We start from the raw sequence: 6,686 nt of genomic DNA on the forward strand, positions 1-6,686 counted from the left end.
GTGGTGAAGAACATTCTCAAGTACCTGCGGAGGACTAAGGATTGGGTCCTTACCCTTGGTGGGAGTGATGACTTGAGAGTAGTGGGGTATAGTGATGCCAGCTTTCAGACAGACAGGGATAATTTCCGCTCTCAGCCGGGCTGGGTCTTTACCCTAAATGGAGGAGCAATTACTTGGAAAAGTTCCAAGCATGAGACAGTAGCTGATTTAACTTGCGAATCAGAGTACATAGCAGCAAGCGAGAGTGCAGTTGCCTTAGCCAAGGAACCAAGGGATCACGGCAAATCCAGGCACATCGACATAAAATACCACTTCATTACACATCGAATAGAAGAAGGACTCCTCGTGGCAAAGAGGGTATCATCGGATGAGAACCCAGCAGATCCCCTCACGAAGGGACTTTGTAGGGTTAAGCATTTACAACATGCGAGGCACATTGGCTGAAGGATGATATTAGTTTTAGTAATTAGATAGCTTTCGAAACTTGTAATAGTCGAAATGTAATTGACATTTGATGTTTAAATAAAAGGTGTTTTTATTTACTAGTATGGTACTGTCTTGTGTCAATCATTTACTATTGTTTTATTTTGCATGTTTTGACTTCCAGAATAATTATATTATTCAAACTATCCACAGTCGATCATACTTTGGAAGTAGGTATTGAAATAAGACTGTTATGAATTGGGTTTGTAGATTTGTCTGAATTGTATTAGACATAACAATTGTTGCTGCAACATTCATGAGTGCTCATAAGTTCTGAGTATTGGATTCAACCCACGCTCACTTGTATCACTTCATGGAATTTATCTCGAGTGATCGTGAGATGGTAATATCATATAAGCCTTCAAACCAAGAGATATGAGTTGTTGACTATGAGTTGGTTGAACATTGATAGTACGAAAACGCATCAGTAACTTTATGTTATCAAACGTGTTGGTGTGTACAATTTGATGATTAGTTAGTACAAGCATATGAGTCGAAGTTTATCTGTTCCTTGTAGTCCTTTGAGGATTAAAAGTGATATCTTGGGCCCCTCGATGATTTTGTTTTGACTCATGTGTCGGGCCCGGACAAAACTGAATTGATGTGTTCGATTAAGTTCTATGTCAAACAAATCAGAAATCGGGAAACAAACTGCGGGACAATAAGTACGACGTTGTTCCATGTATTTTTCCGGCTGATATCTTGAGAACAGAGGATTATATGATCACTTATCTTAAATGGCACGACTTAGTTCCACGAGACTTTTAAGAGCTACGATTGCTGGTCGGATCCTGAAGTTGTACTTGCAACTATAGTTATTAGACTTATCCAAGTGGGAGACTGTTGGATCAGGTGTCTAAGTCCATAACTATATCTGGTATGTACTTGACCCGATTTAGCATGGTCCATTTGGGTTGCATGGAATCGGAACAATTTGGATAGACTTTTGTGAGAAGAGGATATTTATGATTTATTAATATATTATAAGTTCTAATATATTAATATGAAATCATATTATTTAATTAGTATTGATCAAGAATTAGTTTGAAATTAATTTTGTGATCAAAAGAGACTAATTAAATAAATGGGGTTTGATTTGGTAAATCATTCATTCTTATATAGTGGGCTTATGATCCATAGTTCTTCATGTTGGACTAAACCAATGTGGTGACCCATGGATACTCCATGGAGGTTAAAACCCATGGATCATGAGGAATGTGGAAAGGCATGAGTTACATGGTGTAACCCTAATGTGCACACTATATAAAGAAGCCTCATACTAGTAAAATCAGCACTTAAGATACACAAGTGAGGGCTAGCCGATTTTGGTGCAATATAATCTTTTCTCGCGTTATTCCAATTGTTGGTTGTGTTGTGTGAAGCATTTGAGGCATCAGATTTGGGGTGCTAGGCTCACAAAGTCCTAAGGAATCAAAGCTACAAGAAAGGTATGTCATTCTACTAGAACTTTTTATTACATATACCCCATGATATGCTAGTTAGGATGAAACCTTGGAAAAATCAAAATTTGCATGTATAATAGAGAAAACATAGATCCAAGGTTTCAAGGGTTGCATGCACACCATAGGAGTGTTAGAATGCTCAAAACTCAACAATCTTGGTGTATTCCAAGACCAAAGAGCACCACGAGGAGCAACTTCGAGAGCTTTTAGGAGTATTAAGGAGGGAACGGTTGTATGCGAAGTTCTCGAAGTGTGAGTTTTGGTTATGAGAGGTCTAGTTCCTGGGGCATCTCGTTAACCAAAATAGGATTTTGGTCGATCCGGCCAAGATTGAGGCTGTGATGCAGTGGGAGGTTTCGAAGTCCCCCTTGGAGATCAAGAGTTTCTTGGGTTTAGCAGGATTTTATCGGAGGTTTATTCCAGATTTCCCCAAGATTGATGTACCCCTCACTCCTCTGATGAGGAAGGGCATGGATTTCTATTGGGTCCTTGAGCAGCAGACGGCGTTTAAGACACCCCGACAGAGGTTATGTGAGGCCCGAGTATTGACCCTTCCAGAGGGTGTCGAGGATTTCATTGTATTTTATGATGCATCCATCACAAGTTTGGGGGTGGTTCTTAAGCAGAGGGGGCAAGTGATCGCATATGCTTCTCGACAGCTAAAGTCACATGAGGCATGATATCATACTCATGATCTGGAGTTGGGGGCAGTAGTCTTTGCCCTCAAGATTTAGAGGCATTATCTCTATGGGGTCTGGTGTACTGTCTACACGGATCACAAGAGTTTGAGGTATCTCATGGACTAGACAAACCTGAACATGAGGAAGCGCAGGTGGCTTGACGTGGTCAAGGATTACGACTGCGAGATCCTTTACCATCCGGGTAAAGAGAATGTAGTCGCGGATACTTTGAGCCACAAGTCGGCTGGATCTTCGGCTGGGGGTATGTGTCTGTGGATATCCATTGATTCTCCACTTTTGGATTTGATCAAAGGGGCACAGGCAGAAGCAGTCAAGAAGGAGAACTGGAATCAGGAGAAAATCAGGGGCGAGATCGACAGATTTGTCACGGATAGTCGGGGATTGTTGACCCGGTGTGGTTGGGTTTGGGTTCCGGTCTCTGGTGGGGTCAGACAGACAGTTTTGGTGGAGACTCATAAGTCTCGCTTTTCGATACACCCAGGAGCTACCAAGATGTATCAGGATTTGAGACTAAGTTACTGGTGGGCGTGTATGAAAATGGAGATAGCTTGGTACGTTGAGACGTGCTTGACTTGTAGGATGGTCAAGGCCGAGCACTAGAGGCTGAATGGCAAGCTACAACCTTTAGAAGTTCCCATGTGCAAGTGGGAACAGATCACCATGGACTTTATGACTAAGCTACCGAGGACTGCCAAGGGTTTTGATGTTATCTGGGTCATTGTGGATCGACTGACCAAGAGTACCCAATTTTTGGCCATCCGGGAGAGCTCATCGGTCTAGAAATTGGTCAATGTGTATGTTTGTGAGATTGTTGCTCGTCATGGGGTTCCATTTTCCATAATATATGATCGAGATGTTGGGTTCACTTCATGATTCCCGCAGAAGTTCTAGGAGGAACTAGGTACGAGGCTGCATTTCAACACTGCTTATCATCTGCAGACTAACGGCTAGAGTGAGCGGACCATCCAGACACTTGAGGATATGTTGGGGCTTGTGTCATATATTTTAGTGGAATTTGGTATTCCTACTTACCTCTTGCGGAGTTTTCCTACAACAAAAACTATCACTCCAACATTGGTGCACCGCATTTCGAGCTTCTGTATGGTCGGAGATGTCATACCCCAGTTTGTTGGGGGGAGGAGGAGGTTGGTTACAGAGTTATGGGAAGGACTGAGGTAGTCCTCCAGACCACATAGCTCATCCAAAAGATCAGGCAGAGATTGCAAACAGCTCAAAGTCGACAGAAGAGCTATGCTGACCGGCATCGATCATAGTTGGAGTTCTAGGTCGGCGATATGGTACTGCTGAGGGTATCACCCTGGAAGGGTGTGATATGCTTCATGAAGAGGGGGAATTTGGGTCCCACAGTATATTGGACCTTTCCGTGTGATTTCCAGGGTAGGCTAGGTGGCCTACCGGTTGGATTTGTCGAGTGAGCTCAGTCAGATCCACAACACTTTCCATGTTTCGCAGTTGTGGAAGTGCATGTTGGACGAAGAGGCAGTGGTCCCTTTGGATGATATTCAGGTTGATGAGCACCTGAATTATATTGAGATGCCGGTAGCGGTGGTGGAGAGAAAGATGAAGGTTCCATGCAAAAAGGATATAGCTTTGGTAAAGGTTCAGTGGTAACATCGGAAAGGCTCTGAGTGGACCTGGGAGCCGGAGATGAAGATGCGGAAGGATTATCCTGAGTTATTCACAGCATCGGACTTCGAGGACGAAGTGTAGTTCCATAAGGGGAGAATTGTAACACTCGTTCGGAGAAGAAGAAGAAGAAGAAGAAGAAGAAAAAGAAGAAGAAGAAGTAGAAGAAGAAGAAGAAGAAGAAGAAGAAGAATAAGAAGAAGAAGAAGAAGAAGAAGGTGGAAAGATATTGGAGCTTGGAAGAAGTTTAGATATGGGAATCTCACCAGCGTACAAGTTGAGTACGCCCCGCGTAATCAACTGAGTTGACTAAGTTGATTCGTTGACCTTGACCTTTGACCAGAGATTTGACCAAGTTTGACCTAGGGGTATTTTTGGTATTTTGAGCTGTTAATTAAGACGAGGTCCTTGGTTTTTGGTTAGGTGATCGTTGAGCCGATTTTCGGAGCAGAGATTTATTCAGCTTGCATTCAGACTGCAAGGTGAGTTTTCCTCATTGTACCCGTGGGTCGAAGGCACCAATGTCGGCCTACTAGATTTTTTATCCTGGTTAGGATAGTGTTATGCTAGTTTATATTTTTTTAGTAGATCTGTATGATTATCTGTATTTGCTGGCTCTGTGTTTATGTTTATTTGTTACATATGTCGACATATTGTATTGGGTTGAGGCGATCCTGCTATGTGTTGTAGGCTAAGACACCTGGGGACGACCGGATAGGCTGTAGGCCCCGCGAGGCGGTCAAGTTAGGTCGGTGGCCCGTAGAGTGGTCTAGATAGGTTGTAGGCCCTACGAGGCGGTCCGGTCATGCCAAAGGCTCGTAGAGAGGTCCAGATAGGTTGTAGGCCCTGCGAGGCGGTCAAGTTAGGCTGGCTTCTCATATTTGTATGCTTGTTTGTTATGTGGTGTGTTTGTACTTTAGGAGAACTCACTAAACTTTGGTTTACATTTTTAGTTTATTGTTTCACGTACTTCTGAGGATCGTGGGAAAGCGAAGGCCTGATCTTTCACATCTTCCTATTTTCACATGATTGGTTTATTTGGGACACTTTGATATTATGTTATTTTTGAAACAATGAGTATAGTTTTGTAAACAATGATGGATCATGGTTGGTTTTAAAACTTTTTAAATTCCTTTGATTTTTGGAGTGTTACATGTTTGTACAACAAGATTTTTATAGAAGTAACAAATTGAACCAATCTACGTGGATACGATCCCTTTACCACTATACATTACTTTAGTGTACGAGATTTAGGGTCATTTATTTTGTTGGCCTCGATAACCACCATTTAGTGACAAGTACTCTTGAGCTAGGCGCTCTCTCCCCACATGTGGATCATATTATGTCTCGAACATATCGGTAAATTGTTCCAACATCACCATAATTTTCTCAGCATGAGAAAAGTTCTTGGAGACAAAATTCCAACAGTCCTTTGCTCTTCTACGAAGAAGGTTCAACACAAACTTGACTTTCTGGTTATCTGGGAAAAAGCATGTGTAGAAACATCCTTCCACATATGTGATCCATCTTATGCTATCAGTTGGGTCTTTGACACCATCAAGCTATGGGGGCTTTGTGTTAGTGAACTCTTGATAGAGAATCTCCCGACCTCTTGGCGATGTAGCAACAACAATAATAGTAGTGGTTGTGACTGCAACAGTGTGAGCGACGGAGGCATAACGCTTGTCGAACATAGTAATCAGCTCGGTCTTAATCGACCCAAACATTTTTGGAATCATCAGTCTTACTTCTGCAGATACTTGATCAGCTATTAAATCATGTAAATCCGAATCACTCAGACTTGACCCGTCTGAACCAGTTCTAGAATCAGAATCGCTTGCTCTGGTGATCGTCACCATACTAGAGATATAAATGGGAATTTATTAATAAAAAATCATAGTACCAACTCATAATAGTATTTAAACCCTTACTAGTTCCTTAGTAACCTAATGTTTTTTCCTGATTCTCGTATGGATCATGTGTTTCTGGTAGGACGGGCCCACGCTACCTTCGACACCTATCCATACTAGATCCAACAATTCTCATAACATCTCCAAGCCACTACTACACTCAACCATCACTAGGCCTTATCACACACCTATTTTTAAAAGATCTTAACACTAAACTTTCCTAAACTTTCATTCTAGTATTCCCTCACTCCCGCTCTCCCACTGTTATAAGTCTCTGATAATATCCATAGTCGCCGTATGTATGCAAGTTGTACGTAATCCATAATTGAATAGACATTTGAAGAAATGATTTTACCTTAAGCCCACAACCAAACAAGGAACTGAAAATAAAGTTAAATCAGGCATTCAAAGGCTATAAAATCCTAGTTATGTGGAACTCTAAAGCATACACTAAACAACTATAAATATCAGCAAAAATTTCA

This window comes from Lactuca virosa, chromosome 6, assembly GCF_052849685.1.
Source record: "Lactuca virosa cultivar CGN04683 chromosome 6, Lactuca_virosa_CGN04683_v6, whole genome shotgun sequence".
NCBI classification, from domain to species: domain Eukaryota; kingdom Viridiplantae; phylum Streptophyta; class Magnoliopsida; order Asterales; family Asteraceae; genus Lactuca; species Lactuca virosa.